This window comes from Struthio camelus, chromosome 4 (genome assembly GCF_040807025.1).
Source record: "Struthio camelus isolate bStrCam1 chromosome 4, bStrCam1.hap1, whole genome shotgun sequence".
NCBI lineage: Eukaryota > Metazoa > Chordata > Aves > Struthioniformes > Struthionidae > Struthio > Struthio camelus.
This window is the reverse complement of record NC_090945.1, coordinates 34,802,792-34,813,938: the sequence shown is the minus strand read 5'-3', so window position 1 is coordinate 34,813,938 and position 11,147 is coordinate 34,802,792.

Sequence of the window (11,147 nt, the reverse complement as noted above, 5' to 3'; positions counted from 1 at the left end):
TGGAAATCCCTTCACAACCATTCAGCTCCCTCTCCCCTGCCTCGCTGTGTGGCGATGAGGTTTGCCTTTCCTCCCTGGGCAGCCAAAAGACCATCACCAAATCTGGCACGTCCTTAGGCACCCCAACACACACTTGTACCTCACCTCCTAGGCTTGGCAGTTATGCTCACCCTGGCTCCCTCTCTCACAACACAGAGAAAATGTTGCCACCAAAATCCTCTACTGCCACTCACTTAGCCTGAAAGGAGGCAATATACATCCTTCTCCAAAGGCCCACGTAGGAGTTCCCTCCTGTGTCTTCCCACACAGACGAACCTCTGCTCAACGGCTTCAAAGCGGCAGAGAAAAGTGCCTGCCCCTGCTGCTCCTGGGCCCACAGGCATGTACTGACCATGGTAGAGGAGTTATATTGATCTGAAGGAGGAGTCTAATATGCAGTTCAGTATGATATTTAATGGAGAAGATATTTATACCTAATTTTTGAATGCATCCATTTACTTTAAATAAGGTTGTTTTTAGAAGAGTCAAAATAAAAATAAGTATCAAGAGTAGACAAAACTAATTGTGGAAGTGATACTGCCCAGAACAATACAGTGCTGCCATTTTTGCAGGGTTGCTAATTATGGATTATTAAGGACATGATACAGTGACCTATTAATACAGCTAGAGTCCTTTGTTGCACTATTATCAATAACGAATGAGAACTTTATGTACTATTTTGGGAAATGACCTTTTTACATAGCATTGTAGTGTGGCAAGAGCCAGGAACCTCCCCAGCTGTAATTCCAGCTCCACCATTGACTTGCTGTGTGGTGAGGGAAAGTCAGTTTAACCTCTCAGTGGCTGTTCCTTTTTCTGTAAATTTGTAGTGACACTTGCCTACTCTCAACACTGAAGTGCCTTACTGAGTTCAAATATTTGAACAAGCTTTGAGGGTGAAAAGTGCTAGATCAATGTGAAACATTGCTACAGCGGCTTAAGGGTTTTAACCCAACGGAAATTCAGCTACAGCTGGAAGAACATACTGAGCACAGCTACAGGATTCCCTTTGCACAGGCAAGAATTTATAGCCGTTATGTTTAGGCTACAAGTCATACTTAGCAACATTTAACTTATCAGTGATTTTAGCTACAGAGTTGCTCAAAATGCAAGACTCATGCTATATCACAGCAGAATTTGTGGTAACGTTAACTCAACTCATGTAACGGTAAACAATACACCTAAAATAACAGCATGCAGAGACCATAGGATGAAAGTTACTGGGACAATCAGAACACACAGTGAATACTCAGTTTACGCAGCATGGTATATTTCAAAGGTTCCCCCCCCCCCCCCCCCCCAAAAAAAAAAAAAAAAAAAGTTGTGTCACAGCAAGTTACAAAGATTTAAAAAATACAGCAGAGATTGTAAGAACACTAGCTCTTTTTTGCTCTCTCTCTCAAAATAAATAATAGTTATGACTAAATGAAGTCATGCTGAAAACATGAAATTATTTCATTTGCTTTGGTGGAATACTCCTAGGCTTAACCCTCTCAAATTGTGGGAAAAGATGGGAAATAATCTCATCTATTTCCAAAGTACAGAAATCTATATAAGCACACAATAAAGCTATGGGAAGGCTATACATCTAACTTCAGGAAAAAAAAAAAAAACAAACACTAAGCTCCTTTCCAATCTGCAGAAATAAAGTCATCTTCAACATCTCATTTCTCCCTTGCCTCATTATAAAAGAAAAAGTCAGTTACCGATACTGTATTGGAGAGTTATCTAATAATTTCCTTCCACAAATTCACAGACAGCTTCCAAACAAAACCTAACTCATGGCTTGAGATCTGTCCCACTGAACAAAAATTCCATTTCAACTTATTTACAACTAACACCACAATTCAAATCCCCAAATCTGCACCCCCAATCCAGCAGTTCTTTAGAAATAAAGTGAGTTCTGCAGTGTGGAAGATTTAACCTGAAAGCCACAATAGCACACCCAGAATTATGTTAGGAAGTTACGAGGGTAAATGCAATTTTTCTGTCGCAATGATTCCCAAATGCCCTTAATAAACTCTTCAGTCACTATTTAAAAATACTATGTTTTACAGCCAGATAGGCAACTTATTAGACATAGAGCTTAAGCATGACAGGATTTAAGTTTCATAGGCATTAAATTATAGCATATAATTAGCATATATACTGACATCTAGATTGAATTTATTATTTAATACTTAAATTGTCTCTACTGATAGATTGCATTTACCACTCTTAATTAACAGTGCCCAGGGATAGTTAATTCATGTTCTCAGGATTGAACCAAGGTGAAATTTTAGACCTGGGTTATGGATCCATGGATATGTAGAAAAAAAGGGACAGGAATAGGCATTACCTAGCAAGTGGCTAAATATAACACTTAGGAAAGAAAATAGGACATTTCCATTACTGGACAAAAAGCTTTGGCTTCTGTGGAATACCCTTATACAGGCTCTGATGATCACTTTTGCTTCTACATCTTATTCATATAGCATTTGGGAACTAACTTCCTTTTACCTGACAACTTCATGAAAAAAATTTAAATTTCAGCAGCAGTCCAAGATTAGTGGGTCAAGAAACCAGACAGTTGCTAAGGGAGCCTTTTACCGTTTTCTTAAAGCAGACCCTCAGGATGGGGCAAACACAGCCCTAACGTATCTGTCTCTGTAGAGCAGCTACCACCTCACATGCTGAACAGTCAAGAGGCGATGAGCTTTGCTATACAGCACCATCTAAGGGCTCTCTATAAATATTGCAACTGAGACATAAAAACTGCAGTTGTTCCCAGCTAGCTTTCAAATATCATGTCACATTATGTGCCCTTTCTGCAGTCTCATCATAAGAAAACCAAGCAGTTTTGTTTTCTCTGTAAATCATTGTCACTGTTTCATCAACAAGAAGCTAGAAAACAAAGGTACTGCAAAGTTGCCTGAGAAATAATCTTCAGATTAAAAAGATTTACCTTTCTCATTTGTAGCAATTTGTTTATCTCTGTTGCAACTTCTTGGTATGCGAAGGCGGCAGTTTACCATAAACACTCTAGATTAAACACAGGAGAAGAGAATATGTTATGGCTTTTAGATTTATAAAACTAAAAAACAGGAGTAGCTTTAATTCCATGCAGCTTGGGCAAGATTTTATATCTGCATTTCAGCTTCTCACTGCAATCTTATTTTTCTTCGTAAGTTTTGGGCGATTTTATGATGTAATCTATTTGAGAAAACACCACACTAACCTGAGGAGCCACTTAGTCCAGTCTTAGTCTCAAGCAGGATCCAACGAAGAAAAAAACATGAAACCATATACCATCCAAAACGTCCCACAGAAATGCCTTTGCACTTCAGATGCTCACCAAGCATACATGCTCAAAATGTTAGAGGAGAAATATTCAGACTAGATTCACTTCAGGATCTGTGCATGTCTCAAGAGCATTATTTTAAGATGAAAGTGTTGGCCGCGGACCAAACAAGTTTATTTTAACTTATTCCAGTTTCCCTATGAAATTTCCTGCCTCATTGTGTATCAAATTTCCTATCCCAAAAGTGGAAAACTGACCCACTCATGGGATAAAACTCAAACGGCCTTCTTTCTAGGACCCCTATTCAGTCGCGCTTGGGCACATGCTCACATGCCGTTCTTTACTGATGGCAAGGTGAGGAGAAACGGTAGCATTTCTAGTATGAGCAAATGCATAGCAAGGAATAGCGTGGGCTGGAAATGGGTGTGCGGAGCAGTATTTCGAGCTAAACCAAAAGCCACGTGCATCCTGCAAGAGACAAACCCGGGACTTTCCCGTTCAACATGTAATAAATCTAAAGAACTGATTATCTTGGTATGGAAATAAAACATTTAGTGGCTTTCAGTTGCGCTGCTACTGTGCTGTGGGCATACTCTGCCCAGTTGTGACAGATGTGGAGATGACACCACTAAGGAGTCTCACAGTAAAGACATTTTCCTGCATATAAGAAAACACATTCCAATGCATAGCTAGAAGGAAAGGTGAAAGATAACAGTATTTTACTTATCTGAGGTTTGAAACATATATTTTCGAATCTACTTAGTTTCTACTGCCACTGCACACAGGAAAAAAAAAAGTCAGGTGTTCTGCATCACAAAGTTTCTAAATATCAAAAAAACCCCCGTGTTTTACTGAAACTGAGTGTTTACAAAAGTTTATTGAGCTGTTGTCCACTACAGCCAGATAAATCACATTTACAGCTCAAAAAAAATACCATTTTGGTGAACAAAATTTGCTCTGTCCAGCAAGCAAGTGCATGGAAAAATCATTTCTCTTAGTCTCAAGGACCAGCCAGTGTTTCTACTTAGACTACGCTTTGCTAATATTTGTGCAATTTCAGTAAAAAGAGATTTTTATCATACAAATATTTGCAGAGTTGTTCATATTATAGTTTGATGTTCGTTTCACTTGACTTGCGTTCTGTTAGATGCCATACTGGCAATGCTTTTGACATGACACACAGGGTAGAAACCAGTTTCTCGTATGGCTATGTTTTCCGGAACAAGGATCTGATCTCCTTTGCTCAATTAGACCAACATGAATGTCCTCTTCATGAATTGTACGAGATTAGGTAGCTGAACAGGAGTTCTTCTTTGAAGTTCAGGTCAGTTAGGACTCCAGTGTATAACAGGCCTGTGACACATACGTTGATCTCTTAATATCCCCATTGCTATTAGCAGCTATTAACAAATCCTGAAGCGTTGGCAGACGGAGGAAGTCAGTACTGGACGTAAGGGAGAGGAAAGGAAAAAGCCTATAGCCTGTCTGACCAGGCATTATTTTCCCCGTAATGCCTACAATCTTACAGATGTCTCTGGATCAAAACACTTTTGGCAGAAAAAGCATACCAATGCTGAGTTCTGTTTTGCTTAGATCTAGAACTAAAAGACAAGCATCTGTGTAGCAGTAAAACAATTCTCAGTCTAAGCTTTTGACATTACAAGACACATTAATTCTTGCAGTTTATGATATCATTAAAAATGCTTTGTCCAGTTGTATACTAACAATTCGCAGTCTAGAAATGAAGATGAAACAGAGGTGAAACAAAGATGAAACATGCAACTTACTCTTTCAACAGGTTCTGCCACATTTGAACAAAGGGAAGAAAGGGAATATTGTCTTGATTTCTACCCTCACTACAAATCCCTATTCCTTTTCACAAGCATTCAAATCTCCCTTCTAGTTCAGTTCCCTCCTAGGAAGCGTAAAACAGGAAATTCTTTCTACCCTAATTTCCCTTTCCTTGGTGGAATATTTTGCCTACCCCAAAGTACCGGGAAAGCGTCTCTAAATAGGAATAAGCCTCAGTCTGGTGGTTGAAGTCTGTTTCTCCTGCTACGAGAGCAAGGTTTCACATCACAGCTAAGGGAGCAGCTCAGATCCTTTCCCCTATCCGTAGCAGAATGTGTCTTTTGCACAGTTGGCTTGTTTCTAAGCTTCCCATCCTCCACACTTTCCCAGCATGCTGCCCAATTTCTTCAAAGGCTTGGGAAGAGAGAGAAAGACCAAAGGGCAAAGGTAATAAAGGAGGCAAGAACATACGGTTGGCCACAGATGCTGCTAACAGACACTGAACAACTGTTTCGCGTGACTTCAGAAGTCATTGCCTTCTGCTGGTGAGCTCTGTCCAAGCCAAGGTTCACCAAGGTGACAGGAAAAGAAAAGGCTGTACTTTTGTTGATCAATGCTGCTAAGCAACAAGTCATAAGAACTAACATTACTCTTCTGCTGGTTGCAATTAGAAAACTGCAAACAGGATCTTTATGTCATAGATCTGGGACTTAGGGAAACCTTTAGCAGTGTGACATTATAATGCTACAAGTCACACAAGCAAAGACTATCTTCTCGTTATATGTACATTACGCATCATCAGCTATCGCTGTCAGTCAAAGTGCAGGTCAGCTCATTGCCCAAGAATCTTTAGGTGATAGTAGTCACCTTCATTAGGAGAAACAAAGCAAGAATAATGTTAATCAGGGATTAATATTGAATATTTGAAAAATTAAAAAAAAAACAGTACAATAAACCACAGTTTTTCCACACTACTTTACCAGGAAGAGATCTGAACATAAGATAAAATGAAGACATTGAAAGTAACTAACTTACAGAAAGAAAGTCACATTGCCATAATATTTTTAAGGAGAAATACAGGAATCTCATCGCCAAGTGATATCGCAAAAAAGTAGTGCATTCTGAAAAGTAAAGTTTTTCATTTTTATTACAAGTGAACAACCATTTACTCAAATTACAAGGACTTCTGAACATACTAGTTTCTATTTCTCCACTTAGAGCATAATCCCAAACAAAACCGTCTAGTTCCAAATGGCAAGCGTTTGCATTAGACTAGTTCCTCTCAACATACAGATCCAAAAAGTTAAAAAAAGGAATTGGCTTTATCTTTGTCCAACATAATGCTTATGTTCCCACTAGAGGAAAAAAATAGAAGAGTAGATACTATTTTTTCTGCTCTATAACATGCCATCTCCATAGACTGCCATGAATGTCAGCTCCTCTTTTCCTTATTCTTTTGTCAACCTACTGTACATATCTATGGCAGCAGAGAATGATGTTTATTATGATGTTTACTTCCATTCTAAAAAGGCACTGTAACTGCTTAAGAACTTTTCCTTTTAAAATGTTTATTCTCAATCAACAAATTTTATGTTCCAATTGCCGAGGGGGGGAATTATTTTTTAAAGACATGGTAATGAGTAAAATCACAGAATGTTTGAGCTACTTTTTAAAAGAGGAACCCTGTTAGTAGTTCGAGCACTGCAGACTGTTAAAATTGCAAGTTCAGGGGCACTCACCAATTTTTCTCTAAATAGGCATTTTATCCTCCTATGTTCTATCATGCCTCAAATGACATCTATTTTACAATAATCCAGCGGGAATAGTTACAGAAGCATTAAGCTCTGTAAAGAATAGTTTCTTATTTCAACTCATGGAAAAAAACAATGATGTTACTTCTTGTCTGTGCATCTAAGAAGGAACAAACAGGACGCTAAGCAAGAAAAAAATATAGAGGAAATGACTATGCTTACACCAATACGGAGCAAGTCAATAACTCAGTCTTGCCATGTTACTTTAAGAAAGCAAACTTTAGGAAAGGAGCTGTTTAGGTCAAAAAAAGTTAATTTGTATTCTTTACGTTAACTCAGAAAAAACCCTCAAAGCCCACAAAAAGATAGCTAACACGCTGTGGATTTCCTAAATAAAAATATAATATACACGAGACTCATGAGAGACTCATGAGAGTCTGTACAAAGAGTGAACAAGCATGTTTACAGGAAGTAATGAATTTACAAAAGGCAAGGGCAGATCAGATATCAAGGAAAAGTTTTCTGCTACTTAAAGGAGGACATTACAACAGAACAGTAGTCAAGAAAGGGTCACTGGGTCCCGTCACTGAAAACAGAGAGATTCGATATGAAAGGAATAAGTCACACTAAGAGCATGAACTTGCTAAGAGCATTTTTTCAACCTTAAGTAACATGGCCGTAAACATACATGGGGCTCAGAGTAAAGACTACTGAACTGTAACCCTTATATCCTACTGACCTGTTTCAGAGTCTTGGGTAAATCACTTGATCTCACCATACTTGTTTTTCCAGCTGTGAAACATCAGCAACATCTATTATACAGGGACTTGGGCAAAAATTTCATGCTTACATACAACTGCAACACTTGGAAGAACAGAAGAGTTTGCATACTTGAAAAGTTTGTTCCATACCTCTCATGCTAATTTGTCTAACAGTTTACCATACCTCTAGCTATAAACTTAATCTTGCTATTATTTTCTCATATAGTTACAATGTTTTCCCATCCTGCTCTATGGTGTAAACCACCATAGCTGTGGTTTACAATGTTAACGTGAGAACAACTCAATTCTAGAAGCTAGCGAACATGTCACCCTCCTACTCAACAGATTTGCTTACTACGGTTTTTCAGGAAGCCTGTTTACGTGAATGACAATGTGTTAGTGTGTTTCACCCCATTTAATCCCCTACAGCTAGAAGTGATGAGCTACAAATGCCATTCCCCAGCTTGGGAAATGCCTAATTGTTTACTAAATTCTAGCCCACCAAATGAAACGATATAGTCCTTCTGAAAACAATCCGTTTCCCCAGAGGGGTCAGATATAAACGAAACTGCACTACTAATTCAGTAACAGTTGACCCCAAACCATTTCACAGCAATAGTTTACAAGCCAGAAAAGAAAGAATTTGATTCTCACATCTCATTCTCAGGTTATGCGATACAACACTTCAGCTTTTCAATTTTTTAAGGGAATCCCTGAAAAACAAAACTGGAAACCCCATCTATCATGTCATTTCTGAAGATCCAGTTTGGTATAAAAGTATTTCTTTGTATATTGAAGTGTGAGACACAAATGAAGATGTGAATAAGGCAAATCTAATTGTCATTCAATGTTCTACAGTAAGAGAAAAATGCAGTTGAATGGAAAGTAGAACCTGCTTAAGCCACTGTATTATCCCCTCCTATGGGTTTGTTAGTAAAATAATTATACTTAAAAAGGAGCAACAAGATGAAGAAACAATGGTGACCCACAGCTAGAGCAGATCAAAGGATCTGGGTCCAGAAAACAAATCCTGAAGAAGGGGCAAGATGTATTCTGCTAGAACAGCCTTCATTTAAACAAAGTTGCAGGTTCTATTGCAAGGTTGCAGGTTCTAACTCACTTGAGAGTTCAAGTATAACAGATAAGGAAAACAGCAGTCCCTGACAACAGAAAAAGTAATGACAAGGGTTTGATCTAAAAGATAAGCACAAATAATCTCACCTCAGAAACTGTCACCAGAAACAAATGTACTACTAAAAAGTTGAGAACATACCAGTGAAATGCTGCTGTCTCATGAATTCATTTTCCATCCGACTGTCATTCCTTCTACTAGGAACCATCAAAATACAGCTGATTTTTAGAGCTGAGAGGTTAAGACATAGCTTTTGGCTTGGAGTATTTTCTGTCATATTTAGTAGAAATCTAAGCTGTTTTTAAATAGAAAATAAACTGTAAGCATTACGTTTTTTCATGACAATTCAGTAAGGTCATAACGGAGTCCCTGTGTTTCTGCCACCCCCAACACCCCTTCTGCTACTTCCACATAACTAACTACAGCGATCTCAAATTAGTTATCTGGGATGTAGAGTTCAAAAAATAGGGATAAGCGGGTTAGAGCACTGCAGCTCTTACAATTTATGTGGTAGAAACCACTCGTACAAACTACACCGCTGCAAAATTTCTTCATAAAGAGATGCCTCAGCTCCATGCCCCTCAAACCACCACAATGCTCTTTGTTAGCATCTTACTGCAAATATACATGGGGATCCCTACTTCTAATTACAAAGTATTTTTATTTTGCATTGTATTTTGCTTTTCATTTCCTGTTTTTGCTTTGTATTTTTAGAGCGAAAACATACAGGCAATAAGACAGAAACAACCATATAACGGGAAAAGTAACTAAAATCCTAGCACTGCCAATGGAGGCTGCTTCTGCATTAATTCACGTCAGTTTATCAAACCAAAGGATACAAAATCCCCAGCATTTTCAATGCTCATTCATCTTTTTTGATAGTTGCTAAACTATATCTAGCCAAGACATAAAATTCTGAACCACGGGGTTCTAAAAAGACAACTAAATTTACTGTGCACATAACGATGGGGATGGGAGAAGGAGGAGAAGAGAAAGAATGACTCTGGGAAAAAAAAAAAAAAAGGAGGAAAAAAGAAACAGAATCTAATAAAGTCAATTGTTCCTACCCTGGAATTGTCTCAAAAATTCAGACCCAGGTTGCCAGAACTCAATCACTGTATGAAACACAGACCCAAATGGGTAAAATTAAGCTTATATAAAAAGACACTAGCCCTTCCCATTTAATGCGTCAAGAAAATAAAAAATATTTAAAAAACCAAATCACTGTCAATGCTTTTTTAAAATTCAATTTACCTAACCAACAGCAGGCTCACAAAAACACCTGCTATTTTACTGCTTTTCTGCCAAGTCTCCAAAAATCAGCATATTTCTACTTTATTGTTCATATTTAGTTGGTATCAAATGAATCCTATTTTCCAGATCACAAATTAGGAAAATGTCTCCAAATTTATTCTCGAGGGAGGTCCAGAAATGTACTTTTGGTCCTGAGTAGTCACATCTTCTACAGGGGACAAAAAAAACCACGGGATATTCTGTTTAAACCTGAAAGACTTACCTCAGTCGAACTGAAAAACCTCAAACCGTTATTGCTAGACATCAATTATTCTAGTATAAAGGCATTTGCTATTAAAACACGGTGGATGGCCCATGTTCCACATGAAGTCTACATTTAAAATGTAATCTAATTAAACTTTGCTTTTGTATTAACACATCTATTTAGAAAGCAGAATCGTAAAAAAACCAAATCCTTTCTCATAGTAGTTAATGAAAAACTACAGCTTCTAAACAGGGCTCTATCAACACTTTTTTCTATTTATATGCATGCTGTTTCTTTAAAACTAAGACTGTGGTCAGGTACTGCCATGGAGTCCAACATTCTTGCTGTCACTCAAGGTGAGGAAAGAAAAGGCAATCCATACTGGCAACAGCTGATGCTGTACTGCAGTGGAAACCTGTAGCATCAACAGTCTCTAAGACGGCCCGACCATTACCATGAAAATCTGCAACACCCTTCTTTTCTCTCCCACCCACCCAAAGACAGTTGTGTTACAACACTAACACATTTTCGGCCCTTAGGGGAAGAAAAAAAAAAAAGTTTTGCTATATTGAATACATAATCTTGATCACTCTGCAAAATTTTACAGTGATATTAACAGTGCTTCCTGAGATAACAGGATGCTGGGTTTTTTATGCCTGCAGAAACACAGACAGGTACACCCTTTTTTTCCTGATAAGCAGAACAAGACAAGTGCTGGCTTCTATTTACAATAAAGATACGTCAGTTTTAATAGTATGTTCACTAAAAAAAAAGAAAAACCCTCATATGTGTGTAAACAAAAACAAAAAACCCACCAACAAATCTATGCTGTGTACAAACAGGGGATTCAGAAACGTACTTTTGTCCAAATACAATCTGTAGTATGTTTGGAAAA